The 16,377-nt window shown below is 39.7% G+C and overlaps 1 protein-coding gene across 1 annotated transcript in view; it reads right to left on the bottom strand.

Annotated features, from left to right (window-relative positions):
* The window catches only part of ASNS (asparagine synthetase (glutamine-hydrolyzing)), a 142,571-nt gene extending 127,298 nt beyond the window's left edge, over positions 1–15,273 (bottom strand). Inside the window, exon 1 of the mRNA XM_065939302.1 lies at positions 15,202–15,273. The gene's annotated coding sequence lies outside the window, so the exon portion shown is untranslated. The remainder of the gene's footprint in view (positions 1–15,201) is intronic.
* Between the last annotated feature and the right edge of the window lie 1,104 nt (positions 15,274–16,377).

The following is a 16,377-nucleotide window of genomic DNA, read 5'->3' on the forward strand; positions in this document are numbered from 1 at the left end:
TTTCCCTCCCAGGCATGTTTCAAATTGTTCTTTATACTGCAGTAGCCTCGGTCAGAATGCTTCCTTTAATGTTCAGAGGACTCACCAAATTGAAAATGGTTTCCTCAAGTTAATATTGCATTAACTTTGCAGTACATTCCTTCCAACTGAAAACTGGCACATTCAAGCCTGTTACCCTCACACTGCTGGAAATGACATATTTCTCTGATGAATAGAGGAAGATTATACACTTCTCAGAGATTTTGTAGATTCTTCTCTGTTCTTAAGAACTTATTAGAATGCCCCCTTCCTTTTCTCTAAAGAAATGAAATTAAATGGGATGGGGGGTGGCAGTGGGGAGAGTGGTCTCTAGTCTCTAGGACTCTACTGCAGGGCTCTGTACTTGACCTCCTTCAGTTAAATCCAGTCAACTTCCAAGCTTTCACGAGTACCTCCTGTGTGCTACATTTTGGGTTAAGTAGAAAAGATAAGAAATTATCTTCCAAGGGGGCACTGGAGTCAGATGCGGGTTAGAATCCTCACCTATTGTTCACTAGCAGGTGACCTGAATTAGCTATTTGATCCCACTGAGTTCAATTTCCATATCTGAGTATAATGAGTCCTACATGATATAGCTGTCGTAAAAATTTACACATACATAAATAAATACACAAATGTATACATATGTATATATTTGTATATTTATAGACATATACCTGTAAATATATAATTCTTAAAGCAGCTATAATAATGTTGGAAATAGGTATGTACGTAGTAGGCAGTACTCAATAAACGTTTCTCCCTTTTGGACAATATGACAATGTACTTGTAATTTGAAAATATTTCTTCCCCCTTTACCTCTGCAAACACACAAAACAGCTGTTATATATATAGCTTATTGATTTTCTTAACAAAATGAATTAAAATGGACTATGTTTTAAGATACTCCTCCTATCTCAAATTGTGTGATATTTGTAAAATGTATTGAGACAACCAGCAGGGTTCTTGGTATGAGGTCATAAACTCCTAAAGGGTTCAGAGTTTTTGCACCTTCTGAAATTGCATGCAAATTGGGTATATTTGTAACTTAAACATTTTTGGAGGGAGGCAATTCATTGCTATCACCAGATTTTTAATGGGATTGAGAAACAAAAGTCAAGAATCATGAGGGTGGTTATAAAATAATGGCTGGGATTCACAACAGACTGTATATTTTTGGAAGTCACACACAGTCTACAGTTTTGTATTAAAAAATTTCCTTTTTTATAATGCTTGGCACAGAGCCAGAAAGAGTTCAGAATGTAAACTTAAAAAAAAAAGATCATAATAGTGACAATGTTTTCTCTACTAGGAGTGGGAGGTATAAAAATTGGGCCTGAAAAATAAGAGGCAGGCCAAGTACTGAGAGCAGTAAAAGACCAGAAAGCAAAGAAAAAGGAGAAGAGAAAAACAAAAATCCATCCCCCCACCCAAAACGAGAAGGAGGTGGGGAAGAGGAAAGATTTATAGATTGGAAGAGAAACAGCAATACAAAGAAGAGAGAGAAAGGAAGTGGTCTATTCATTGGACTTTGGTAGTATGTTCTGTCCCCTCGTGCTCCCTTCCCCAATAATCTCTTCAGGGTGAATGCTCCTTAGAGATCCAGCAGAAAAACACGTTTCACAGACTGAAGAAGCATGAAGTTCTAATTTTAACTGGATTTGATCATGATGCCTTTGTCAAGTCACTGTTTTACCACCTGCATTTTCTTTATCTGCAACATCTAGATGGTTAATGTTATTAATAGTAAGCCAGAAGAAGCCCCCTATCTCTGTGTGAGCTATATTTCAAGAATTCATTTTGAGGTGATCCAACTCAAATATGGATGCATTTTCCTAAAGAAACAGTGTTTAAGCAGTATCACAACCGTTCATATAAACACACGACATATAATGGATGAAAAAGGGAACAAGCCTTTCAGTCAGCTGGGAGCTTGGTAGGCTGGAGCACAGCTCTTTTTTCATTTCCTTTCTCATACTCCAGGGAGGTCTGTACTCACTTGTGTTAATAAACTGGGGGATGTGTTTGCGCTTCAAAGATAAAACCCAGCAACACCATAAATGGCCATTTGCATATGAGAAGCAAAACGAGTTAAATTTCTTCATCTTTTTTCCATCCTTCAGCTCTTTCCTGCCTGACATGTTTGTGCTTCTTGCCACTAGTCCCACTCCACGTTTTACAGTGGTGGTGCCTAATCACTAAGTTATGTCTGACACTTTTGAGACCCCATGGACTTTTAGTTCACCAGGCTCCTCTGTCCACAGGATTTCCCAGACAAGAATACTAGAGTGCATTACCATTTGCTTCTCCAGGGGATCTTCCTGACACAGGGATCAAACCCACGTGTCCTGTGTTGGCAAGTGGACTCTTTACCACTGAGCCACTCTACAGTTTCTATTGGGTACAAATTTCAGTCTCTTCACAGAATGGAGCTCTGGTTCTTCCGAACTCTACAAGTTTCTTTCTATTCTGTGTTTGTATACCATCCTCAATTTCCATTGAGATCTTTCAGGCTTTAACTATAAAGTGCTATCTTCCTGCTCACCAGCCTCCACTTTCCATCCTCAACCCCTTCCCCCACCATTTCCTCCCATCATTTATGTCCCTGACCAAAGTCTAATATATAAGGGAACAGGGAATGCAACCTTGACTGATAATGCTCTAATACATATATTAAGTGGTTGAAATAGAGCAGAGAGAGAGAGAGAGACAAAATACTGTGCTATTTCTTTTGAGAAATGAGGAAAGAAAGACTCCTATTCTTAGTCAGAAAGTAGAAAGATGGATATAGAGACAGAAAGGGAGGAAAACAAAGATGGTCTTGTGTGTCTGCTACCCTGGATACACTCAGTAAGAGAGACTAAATCCAGATCAAAATTGAGGTAAGCTTGACTCTAAATTGGCTCTAAAGGATGGACTTATACATGCAACTCATTCTAGAGACGAAGAAGATGAAAAAGAGAGCATGTGTCCAAGGACACATCCAAAGATGTACAGTAGATGCAGGGATTGTATCAGAGAAATCACTTCCTGAGAACAAGGTTAACAGATGACAGAAGGAAGGCAGAATCCTTTCCTTCTGTTTGGGCAGAATTGCCTCCATATACATACATGGCACTAATCAGAAGTAATTAATATTGAGAGAAAAATAATGAGCCATAATATATAATCAATTTAAATAGAATCTAAGCTACCATAAAGTAAGGACAAAATAATGGACAGTAACTTCCATTTTTATAATAATTTAATCATTACTATTTCTGTACTGTCAGGTGTACAAACAATGTTATAATAGATTGAGTCTGAATTATTTACAAGTAGACTATTAGCCAAGAGGACTAATAGAACAAGTGTTCTGTTGACACGCACCCACTCTCAAGAGAGAAAAACTCAAATTCCAAGAAATAGTTGCTCTTATTTGTGGAGGCTCATCCTAATCCATAGACTCATAACGCTTTAAACACTGCGGGGTGTGCTGCAGGGAGGAATACTTTAGAAATCACTTCATTCTGCACCTCAATTCCAGAAAAATAAATGAATCAAAAAATGGGCCAAAGAACTAAACAGACATTTCTCCAAAGAAGACATACAGATGGCTAACAAACACATGAAAAGATGCTCAACATCACTCATTATCAGAGAAATGCAAATCAAAACCTCAATGAGGTACCATTACACACCAGTCAAGATGGCTGCTATCCAAAAGTCTACAAGCAATAAATGCTGGAGAGGGTGTGGAGAAAAGGGAACCCTCTTACACTGCTGGTGGGAATGCAAACTAGTACAGCCACTATGGAGAACAGTGTGGAGATCCCTTAAAAAACTGGAAATAGAACTGCCATATGATCCAGCAATCCCACTTCTGGGCATACACACCGAGGCAACCAGATCTGAAAGAGACACGTGCACCCCAATGTTCATCGCAGCACTGTTTATAATAGCCAGGACATGGAAGCAACCTAGATGCCCATCAGCAGACGAACGGATAAGGAAGCTGTGGTACATATACAACATGGAATATTACTCAGCCATTAAAAAGAATTCATTTGAAGCAGCTCTAATGAGATGGATGAAACTGGAGCCCAGTATACAGAGTGAAGTAAGCCAGAAAGATAAAGACCATTACAGTATACTAACACATATATATGGAATTTAGAAAGATGGTAATGATAACCCTATATGCAAAACAGAAAAAGAGACACAGATGTACAGAACAGGCTTTTGGACTCTGTGGGAGAAGGCGAGGGTGGGATGTTTCGAGAGAACAGCATCGAAACATGTATATTATCTATATTGAAACAGATCACCAGCCCAGGTTGGATGCATGAGACAAGTGCTCGGGGCTGGTGCACTGGGAAGACCCAGAGGGATCAGGTGGAGAGGGAGGTGGGAGGGGGAATCGGGATGGGGAATACATGTAAATCTATGGCTGATTCATGTCAATGTATGACAAAAACCACTACAATATTGTAAAGTAATTAGCCTCCAACTAATAAAAGTAAATTAAAAAAAAAAAAAAGAAAGAAATCACTTCATTCAACTCCTCTACTTTCAAAACATTGCCTCTTGGATGAAAATAACTTATGTATATTTCAGTATAGAAACCTTTATAGTGACTATCTTTGTTTGCTAATAAAATATGTAGCAATAAATTACAGTATTTGTTGAAAAGATATTTCCTTTCAAAAACCTTTGGTCAGTCCACTTATCATCATTATCATATTTGTTTATAAAAATAACTAGAATTTATTGAGTACTTGAATATTGCAGTCCCTTTGCAAATATCCTCTCATTTAACCAACACAACAACAATAACAAAATGGGCATCACTGTTTCCCTTTTACAGTGGAGGATCATAAGGCTCAGAAAGCAGCTGTGAAGTCTCAGAGCCAGCATTAAAGCACCTTTTATCTAATCTCCAGTATCTATCATGGGGCTTCCCAGGCAGCACTAGTGGTAAAGAGCCCACTTGTCAATGCAGTAGGAGATGTGGGTTCAATTCCTGGATCGGGAAGATCCCCTGGAAAAGAGCATGGCAACCCACTCTAGTATTCTTGCCTGGAGAATCCCATGGACAAAAAGCCTGGTGGGCTACAGTCCATAGGGTCTCAGGGTCTGACACAACTGAGCAACTGAGCACTCAGTATCTATCAGGTTGTATCACCATGGAGACATTTTTAAAAAGATATCAGAAAGATAGGAAAACATGAATACTTTCCATACTTACTCTAATATGTGATTTTTCAAGTTTGCTTAAAAGATGTGCACAATCCCTATTCTCACTGTGGCACTATTCACAACAGTCAGGGCACAGAAGCAACCTAAATATCTACTGACAGAGGAATGGATAAAGAAGATGTGGTACCAATATACAACGGAATAGTATTCATCCATAAAAAAAGAAATAATTCCATTTGCAGCAACATGGATGAACCTAGAGACTGTCATACCATCATACCGAGTGAAGTAAGTCAGAGAAAGACAAATATCATGTGATATCCCTTATATGGAGAATTTAAAAAGAGGCTACAAATGAACTTATCTACAAGACAGAAACAGAGTTACAGATGAAGAAAATGAACTTATGGTTACTGGGGGGTATGGGGAGGTTAAATTGGAAGATTGGGATTGACATACACTACTATTAATATCTATGAAAAAGATAATAAGGACCTATTGCATAGCACAGGGAATTCAATACTCTATAATGGTCTCTATGGGAAGAGTGGATAGATGTATTAAACATATGTGTGTGTGTGTGTGTGTAGTGGTGGTTTAGTTGCTAAGTCATGTCTGACTCTTGTGATCCCATGGACTGCAGACTACCAAGTTCCTCTTCCCATGGGATTTCCCAGACCAGAATACTGGAGTGTGTTATGTAGATGTAGACCTGATTCATTTTTCTGTACACCTGAATTAACACAACATTGAAAATCAACTATATTCCAATTAAAAAAAAAAAGATGTATGCAAATACCTTGATGTTTACCCTAAGGCAAAGATAAAGAAGCCTGGCCCACTGAGAGTATTTCAGAATTCTACCTCTGATTAAATATAAAAAATCCAAAAGCTTCAGTAATTGTCCAAATCACCACTGAACAGCATGGTGAAATGATTATGGGTTCATTTGTGGTAACTGACAGCAGTGGTTCATTGGATCTGTTTCTCTTTATTTCTTATGTGGAGCACTGATATTAATGCTTGAGGAGGTAACTCTAGGTAAACAGAAGTCACTCACAATTGCATTATCTATGGACCAGAGATATTTAAAAAGAAGCCTGGATTTCTAGAGGGTTGAGAAATAGCTCTCCTCTTGCTTTAGGTTTTGTCATAGGCTGAGTTCCCCAGTGATGAGAACGTATATAACTTATTAGGGAGTGCTTTTGAGGTGAATGCCTGTGAAATGGAAGAAAAAGTAAGACTGAACAGAAGGAGAAACTATACCCTGAAGCTGTCTTAACAGAGGCCTTAGTTAATCTGGTGGGGAACTCTTGATGACAGAATGGCTCTAGAGAACGTTATATGTTGAGGTTGGGAGGCTGGGTTTTTATACCCCTGTGCTATTCAGTCACTGGATGTGGGTGTCCTGAAAGAAGGCATGATCTTGACTTGAGGCAGGTACCTGCACCTGAGGCAATTCTCTGAGAGGGCTGACACCTGAAGGCTGTCTGTGGCAGCACTCCCAATACCTGGGGGAATAACCCTTTCAGTCCTGAATGAAGACCAGAGCAATGCACACTATGTCCACCTCAGGTTTGCTGCCTTTGATCACATGCACAGTATTGCTTTTATTATTTAAGATGTCTAGAGTGAGTCACCGTAAAATGCCCCAGGAATGCCCCAGCTTGGTAAGGATTAACCTTGCCTGTCAACTCTATTGGGCACTTAGGTATTTCCCTTAGATTAGAGACATTCACTAGAAGGACCAGTGTCTAAGAAGTTAGAAGGTAGTCAGGCTGCTGTTTTTCTGTGCGCAGGACAAGAAATCACAGTAATCAGTTAGAGAAAATGACCAGATACCTGAAAGACAGCAGCTAGGTTAGGATGGAGAGACCAGGTTGTACCCACTCATCCGTGTAAGAGGATGGCAACCCTTGTACAAGCAGACCTGGGACCAAATAAAGATTTTTTATGGGCTGGATTTAGTCAAAAGGCTGTAGTTTGCTGACACCTCACTTAAAAGATCAGCATTAAAAACATAGGTAGGGTTTGGAGGCAGAAAAATAAGAAAACAGTTCATGTGAGTTGTTAAAATTTTAAAACAATAGTCAAGGGAAAAGTTATATGAGGATTCTTTGTACTATTCTTGCAAATTTGTAAAATCTGAAATCATACCAAAATAAAAATTGGAAAGACTTTGACCTACTTTGCTGGGATTATTTGGGATAGAAGTAGGCATCTAGGAGATTTGATTATTTTTATGCTGTTTAGTTTTATGTAATTCCACTCTTAATTCATCCCTTTGGTTCTTCGTCTATGTTTTCTATTAGTTCTTTAGCATGTTTCAGGACAGTGGTTTTAAAATCTCTGTCCAGTAATTCCAATGTCTGGACTTCCTCAGAGATCAGTTCAATTCAGTCACTCAGTCATGTCCAACTCTTTGCGACCCCATGGACTGCAGAACACCAGGCTTACCTGTCCATCACAAACTCCTGGAGCTTGCTCGAACTCATGTCCATCGAGTGGGTGATGCCATCCAACCATCTCATCTTCCGTCACCCCGTTCTCCTCCTGCCTTCAGTCTTTCTACCAATTTATTTCATTCCTTAGAAATAGCCATACTTTCCTGTTTCATTGTATGCTTTTTCTTTTTTAATGAAAACAGGAAATTTTACTATTGTAGTATGTACTTGGGACTTCCCTGGTGGCTAAAAGGTAAGGAATCTGCCTGCAACGCAGAAGACCTGGGTTCAATCCCTGGATTGGGAAGATGCTCCGGAGAAGGCAATGGCTACCCACTCCAGTATTCTTGCCTGGGGAATTCCATGGACAGAGGAGCCTGGCAGGCTACAGTTCATGGGTCACAAAGAGTTAGATAAAACTGAGCAAATTTCACTCACTCACAGTATGTACTTGGAAGTAAGATTCTCTCCTTTTCACAAGACTTGCTACTTTTTGGTTGCTGAAAGGCTGAAGCAGTCAGGTTATTCAATGCTGATCCCAAACTATTACTGCAAAGACTATATTCTTTGTCAATGTGGTCATTGAAGTCTGTTTCTTAGCTTGTGTTCAGCAAGTGTTTTGATAGAAATTTCTTTGAATGCTGGGAAACTCCAAATCTCGGCAAACTGGCACTGATCTTCAACTTGCCAGGCTTGCACTGTGCCAAAGGATCAGCCCAAGAAAAAGCTGAGGGTCTTCTCAGGTGTTTTTTGAGCATGTGTCTTATCCTGGGCACATATATGGTTTTCTAAATTCCCCCATTTACAAAGTTGCTTTTATTTTTTTAAATGTTTAAAAAATATATATTTTTATTTATTTGGCTGTGCTGGGTCTTAGTTATGGCATGTAGGATCTTTAACCTTGGTTGCAGTATGTGGGATTTAGTTCCCTGACCAGGGATCCAACCCAAGGCCCCTGCATTATGAATGAGGAGCCTTAGTCCCTGGATCACCAGGGAAGTTGCCATAATTGCTTTTAAATGTCCTAATTTCCCAAAGAAACTCTCCCCGGTTTTTCCCTTAGCCAATCTACTATATGTTTCAACTGTAATTTCTGCCCCAAGTGTCTGAAGATTTTTCATTTAGCTTACAGTATTTTCAAGCTGTCTCCTGAGTTCTGAGTGGAACAGTGAGCATCGTCCTTTAGGCTGCCCCTTGTATGACTCTGCTTGGGCTGCTATAACAAAACAGCACAGCCTGGATGGCTTAGATAACAGAAATTTCTCATAGTTCTGGAGGCTGGAAAGTCCAAAATCAAGGTTCCTGTCAATCCCGTTTGTCTCCTCACTGTGTCCTCACATGATGAGGAGACAGACAGAGAGCTTTGGAGTCCCTTCTTACAAAGGCACTAACTAGCACTCCTGGATGACAGTCTCACCGTATTACTTCCCTTAACCTCTACCACGGGATTCCCAGGTGGTGCAGTGGCAAAGAATCCACCTGACACTGCAGGACTGCGTCTCACTGCAGGAGACGCAAGAGATGCCGGTTCGATCCCTGAGTCAGGAAGGTCCCCTGGAGTAGGAAATGGCAACTCACTCCAGTATTCTTGCCTGGAAAATCTCGTGGACAGGGGAGCCTGGCGGTCTACAGTCCATGGGGTTGAGAAGAGTCAGACAGGACTGCGCACGTACACATACACGCAGGGGCAGTGGTAGTGGAAGGACAAATAAATCACTACAAAACCTTCCTATTATTTTGAAGTGCCTCTTTCTTGATTCAGTGCTCATTTGGTTGCTGTAAACGTTCAACTGTTTTCTAGAGTTGTCACAAAATTAATTGTTTCTGCTTGTTTTTCAATGTTTCTGTGGAAGAATGGGAGCGGGAAGCTTCCTACTCTGCCATTTTGCTCTTTTCATTCAAAAGACTGAAATTTTGCATGCTTTTCAAAGATTTATGTTTTCCTCAGGTCAAAGCTTTCAAAAGGCTTTTTACTTATAAATGAAAAGAACAATTCAGATCACTCTTAAATGAAGTGATAAAATATGTTTTAAAGAATGGAAAAATTATCCACTCAAACTAACTTAACAAAATAAGTGTAACTTAATATAAGGATACAATGTAGGGATTCATGGATCTCAAGAGCAATGGGCCCTTAGTGGGATGGAGGTCGTGGGAAATCTGTGAGAAGCTAGAAAGCGACTCTCCTCCCTTTCTCTCTCTGTCTCTGTTACAGCACCAAAGCTCAGAGTCATTTCTCAGACAGACTGCTTCATTTCTCCCTCTATAATGGGTTTCCCTTACCTAGCGTTCACATGTTTGGGTTACAAGCCCCTGTTTGTGTTAGAGCTTCAGTGTTCAGTAGAGAGCAACTAAAACTGCTCTTCCAATTCCAAATCCTCAGAGGAGAGGATCTGATTGAGTCAGATTCCTTCTAGGATCAAACTCTATCCAAACAAGAAGGGACAAGGGTCCTATAGTGTGTATATATATATATATATATATATATATATATATATACATGGTTAGAGAGACCAAACATCTAGATGGGAATTGGAGGAATAAAGGGAAAGCAAGAGAGCTCTTCTCAATGGATGATGGACAGAAAGCCAACAAAGTATCTATCCAACCCATTCCTAGATCTAAAAATCTTTAAATAAAACTTAAGAGAAAAAAGAAAAAAATTGTGCCACTTTACATAGCTAAAATTTGCCCATTTTTTACACTAACAGAGGTAATGAACACATTCATAAATAATTTACTGCTTAGGGATTCTAAAGCATCACCTACTTCATTTACAACAAATGTTTTCTGCTTTTGTTGAGCCACCAGGGAAAATAATTAAGGCATATTCTGATGCTTATTCCAGGGAACTAGAGCAACACAGGATAACCCCAGGGAGTCCAACCTTCTAAGCTGAGACTATTTCTCTGGTTCCTCAGTGCACACGTGGCAGACTCTGCTTTCAAGCTAATAACTTGTGCCTCATGCTGAGTCCTCTTTCCTTGAGGTTAAAAGTATTTCCTAGACTTTCCTTTTTTCTTTATCTCCTCCTCTGTTCTCCACCTTTATCCCCTTCACATGTCAGTCTATTCAGACAATAACACTAGCCTTTCCGACTGTCTCAAAATCTTGGTTGATTTTGTGCACATGTAGCTGCAAGGAAAAAAAAAAACTGTTTGGAAAATGCTCTCTCAGGTTCCACAGAATGAAATACTGTATCCTAGCAGGAATTTTTAACGAAATGAGAAGCTCCATTGAAAAGCATGCTGTCTCCAGAGAAGGAAGCTCTGTCTCTTTTTTCTAGGCTTCTTCTTCCTATTCAAGCTAATAAAGATGGTAGCTAGTTGGGGTCATCTACAACCACAAATACTCTGATATCTAGTTGAGTCTATAGTTTCATCTAGTTTAGAGTTACAGCTGAGGAGTAGAAAACACAACAAAACCTGGAAGTATGGACAAGTCATCCATTACATTATCAAGACTTGAATCTTACACCAAGTCTTGTCTTACTCATCCTCACATATTTACCTCTGGGCCGAGCCACACCACCAAATTGCACATTGCCTGTAACTGCATAATCTCTACTTCTGATGTTCCGTTATATAGTGCTTTTCCTTTTGTGCCCAAGTCCTCCTCTCTGAAAGAAAAAGACATGCTTTCTACTATTTATTTTCTTGCTGTTGGGTACAATTTTGCTCTAGAATAAAAGCTTAGACTCAAATTATTGGTTAAATGTATGTTTATTACTAAGTATGTTTAACTACCGTTACCAGAAAGAGGGACACACACCCAACCACGATTACAAGTTAATTTTTGAAAAGAGAAAGGAGCCAGTCATAATTATTTATTCTTTTAAACAGGCAATAAAATTTCAACAGGGTAATAAAATGAGATCTGACATACAATAACTAACCATCCTGTTACACTCTTAAATCCTAACTTCTAACTATGAACAATACTAATATTTTACAAAGTGTTAGTCGTCCAACACTTTGCGACCCCATGGACTGTAGCCTGTCAGGCTCCTGTGTCCATGGAATTCTCCAGGCAAGAATACTGGAGTGGGTAGCCATTCCCTTCTTCAGGGGATCTTCCTGACCCAGGGATTGAAATGCCATCTCTTGCATTGCAGGTAGATTCTTTACCATCTGAGCCATCAGCAAAATTAGTTATTTGTTATCACTTCTCAAAAGAAAAGTTTTCATGGTACACACTCCTAAAATATTTAACTTATGAATCTAATGTAATTAAAAGAATGATATAATCCCTGTCACATATAATCCCACTGACTACCTTTTGAGGTCAGTCAGGATTACTTTCTCCAATTTATCAATAGGAAAATTGAGATTTAGAGGGCTTAGATAACTTGCTACTCAGCTAATTATTGATAAAAACTGAGATCCTTACTGAAAAAGAACAGATTGTTCCTAAACCAGAGGAGAAGGTGGCACAGAAGAAAAAGATGTCCCAGAAGAAATTGAAGAAACAAAAACATATGGCCTAGGAATAAATGCTGCAAAAAATAAATGCAAATAAAAGTAAAAAACAAACAAACAAACAAACAAAAACTGGGAGCATCATTCACATCTCAAGGGTTCCACTGCACTATTCATTATATGTTTCTTCCAGGACTGTCATTTTTCAGATTTCAGTAAGATTCACAACTCATCTCCCTATGATCATGTTAGAAAAACCTTACACAATACAGGTGTCAGGGGTCAAAAATAATACAAGCATGGCATGTTCCCCTTTAAATGAAAAAGATATTATATTGTACTTCATTCAGTTGTTCACTCATTCAAAACAACAAATAATCAAATACCTAGATTCTGCTAGGTAGGCTTCACTATATCCAGCTTTTTACTAGTTACTTTTGCTGCACAACAAATTATCCCAAAATTTAATGGCTTACAACAACAAATATTCATTATTTTACAGTTCTTGCAGACTTGAATTTGGGAGTGGCTAAGCTGACTGATTCCGGTTCATGAACTCTCTTCGGGTACAATAAAGATACTGACAAGGGATGCAGTCATCTGAAGCCTTGGCTAGGCTGAAGGATCTGCTTCCAAATTCACTCACATGGCTGTTTTCAAGAGTTCTCAGTTCCTCACTGAATGTTGGCTGGAAGCCTTAGTTATTCATAACATGGGCCTCTCTCTAAGTTGCTGAGTGTCCTCATGACATGACAATTACCTTTCCCCAGTGAGCAATCCTAGAGAGAACAAGAAGAAAGCTGGCATAGGTTTTATAAGTTTCCGCTTAGAAGTCACATTACAGTATTTCTACATTCTCTTTATGAGAACAAGTCACTAAGTACAGTCCAAACTCTAGGTGAGGGGAATTAAGCTCAATTTTTAAAAGAAGTATCAAAGAACTTGTGAACATATTTTAAAACTACTATACCAGTAGTTTTAATTTAATTTATAATTAAATTCATTTTATATTAAATTCTAAATAGTTTATAGTTTTAGAAGTTTAGTTGCTCAGTCGTGTCCAACTCTGCGACCCCATGGACTGTAGCCTACCAGGATCCTCTGTCTATGGGACTTTCCAGGCAAAAGTACTGGAGTGGGTCACCATTTCCTTCTCCAGAGGATCTTCCCAACCCAGGGATCGAAATCAGGTCTCCCACACTGTAGGCAGACGCTTTACATCTGAGCCACCAGGGAAGTCCATTTAATCTATACATTATTATATAAATAGAATTTACAGAATTTAATCTAATTATTACTAAAGAGTTGTTAATCTAATTGTAATATTTGGATATTTAAAGGAAAACTAAGTTTATTAGAGAGTAGTTTTTTGCTGTTGCTTGTTTCTATTCTGTGTTCCCATTTTCATCTTACCCTGTTTATTAAAAAATTCTACCTATAGTGCTAAATAAATAATGACTTTTTCCATCTTTTTATACCAATTAGGAATTTTATTCAGTGCTTAGAACAAAAACAACAAAAACCTTAAATAGAACGGATTTATTTTCCTTCATACAACAATAAACCCCTTCATATAACAACAAACCCAGAAGTGAGGAGACCAGGGCTGATAAGCTGACCCTTCAAAGCAATCACAAACCAGTCCCTCTGGCTATGCTATTATTTTGCTGCTGCTGCTGCAGCTGCTAAGTCACATCAGTCGTGTCCAACTCTGTGTGACCCCATAGACCGCAGCCTACCAGGCTCCCGTCCCTGGGATTCTCCAGGCAAGAATACTGGAGTGGGCTGCCATTTCCTTCTCCAGTGCATGAAATTTTGCTACTGTGGTTGAAACAGGGCTGCTCCACATCTAGCATCATATCACTGTTCCAGGTAAGATAAAGGACAGGTATAGGTCCAATGGCTAACAGGAAATTTCTTCCATAAAACTCTGAGCCTCTCCTAGCAACATCTACTTTCATTCTGCAGACAGGTCACATGGGAAACCATGGCTTATAGGAGCCTGAGTAAACAAGTATTTTTAACTGGACACAGTCACCCTGAAAAAAAGTCAGAGTTCTGCAAGTAATAGAGAAAGGATTTTGGGTTGAATCAACTTTCAGTCTCTATCACCTTGCTCCAAGGAGCTGTGACACACATTATTCTGCTTCAAGGAGCTTTGACACACATTACTGAAACACACTCCAGATAGATAAACATACTGTTCACGGTTAATCTGTGTTTCCAATGGGAGAATCTGATCATTTTGCGTCTCACGTGTAAATTATATTTTTCAAAGTAACCACAGTCTTCTTTTTTTCTAGTTGATAACGAAGAAAAATTGGCTGACATTAATGTCACTTCAAGGAATTTATTCAAGAAGACAGCTGTACAATTGTGCAAAGGTACATGCATTAAGAAACTCATCACAGAGTTGTTTAAAATAGTAAACATTTGGGGAAAAAACTAGAAATGAATCAATAGAATACTGGTTAGATAAATGATGGTACATCCACTTCACACTATGCAACTTTTAAAAATGATGTTATTCATGATATATTTTTCATGAAAAAAAAACTGTGTATATAATAAAATCCAGTTTATCATACATTGTATTACTATACTTTTATATGTTTTTATTCTTAGAGATGTCTGGAGTATAACATGAATTTTTAAAAATTGTTATCTCTGAATTATGGCATTTGGAAATTTTTTTTAATATTTGTTTGAATAAGTGTACATTGCTTTCATGAAAATAATAGCTATTTTCAACAATACCCAGAAGGGTAGGAGGGGCCTGATTTGATCTGGTAGTTCTAACAACATACCTTCTTGCCACTAAGAAAATTATCTTAGACATGCTGTAGCTGAGCTTACCCTTGGAAGGGTTTCCTATATTTGCTCACTGGAAAAAGATTATTCCTTATTCCTTACAAATTTTAATAAAATTAAAATAAGAATCCTGAGGCATTTTGTTCTATTTTGCTTTCTGTTTGGTACACTTTGACCTCGAAGGGTCTCTTCTCCCTATCTCACAGTGGCTGTGGAAGGCAAAGGGCGTGAAGCTGGGCAATAATTACATACACGCTGGGGAAGAGAGAAGAGATGGAGGTGAGGATCCAACAGAGAAGTCTGGAGGCATCGCCCAGAGAAAGAGCACTAACCTGGATATCACATACTTGCACTTCTCTTCCAAAACAGGCTTCTCAGTTTACCTTTCTGACCAGTTTTCTCATCTGAAAAAATGAGAGGTTTGGATAAGAATCGAGACGTTTTAAAGTTCTTCCCGAAGATTCTTTCGGACCTATTAATGATATATCCTGGTAAACTACACTAAAGCTGAATCTAAACAAATAAAAGGGAACAACAATACTTTACTTACATTGTTTACTATTCCTCTCCAGTGTGTTAAGTAACTTGCCAAGGTTACACAGCTAATAGCTGGCGGGAATCAAGATTCCAGCCCAGAGGCCAAGGCTCTAAAGAACTGCCTAGGAAGCAGGGTAGTTTTCTCACCTTCAAACTAGACTTTGTAGCTAACACCAGTAAAGTCAAGACTTGATCCCACCTCCTGACTGCTGTGGGCCTACCTCAATTGCTCGAGGGCTCCTAGCTCTCTAATCCAAAAACAGTTTTCTGATACAAAGTCCCTTTGCCGACCAAAGGTGAGACGGTGAGGTTTTGGAGAGCTCCGAAGAAACTTCCGGCCACCGCCTGACAGCGGTGAAGTAATGACAGAGCCAAAGCCCATGTGTGCCTTCAGGAGGCTCTGTGGTATCATTACCTGGGTTCTCAGCCCCTGCTCATTCACATACCTGGTTATCCCACACTCGTTTGCGTACCTCATCTTGCGCATTTCCTCTCATTAAAGCCAGAGAGGTACTGAGTTAAGAGAGTCGGGAGGAGCGGATAACAGGGGTAAAAAGAACGGTTTAAAAGCAGGCTAGAGGCCATAAGACTCAAGAGAGGGAAGAGCCTGTTTCTTGGACAAAGGTCCCAAGGGTATTCGCAGCCCTGTTCCCTGATGTTTCACTGCTTTGGACCCCCTCAAGGTCCGGAAGCTAGCGCAAGACCCTACAGCACCGCGAGGAAGGTGGAGGCCTCCACTGAGGTGCCGCAAGTGGGCTGTGACTACCCCTCATAGAAGATGCGACTTCCCAGACCCCTTCGCACAAGGGCGGGGCGTGCGCTCGGCCGCCAATCCCCGCGCCCGCACGTCGCCGTAGCGCCGCCCCACCCTGCCCCCTCTCGCTCCGCCCTTCCCTGGGGCTGGTGCGGCGGCGATGACGTCAGCGCTAGGAGACCCCTGGGTGGCGGCTGCGCCGTCGGCGGCCCGCGGC

This window comes from Muntiacus reevesi, chromosome 6, assembly GCF_963930625.1.
Source record: "Muntiacus reevesi chromosome 6, mMunRee1.1, whole genome shotgun sequence".
Lineage (NCBI taxonomy): Eukaryota > Metazoa > Chordata > Mammalia > Artiodactyla > Cervidae > Muntiacus > Muntiacus reevesi.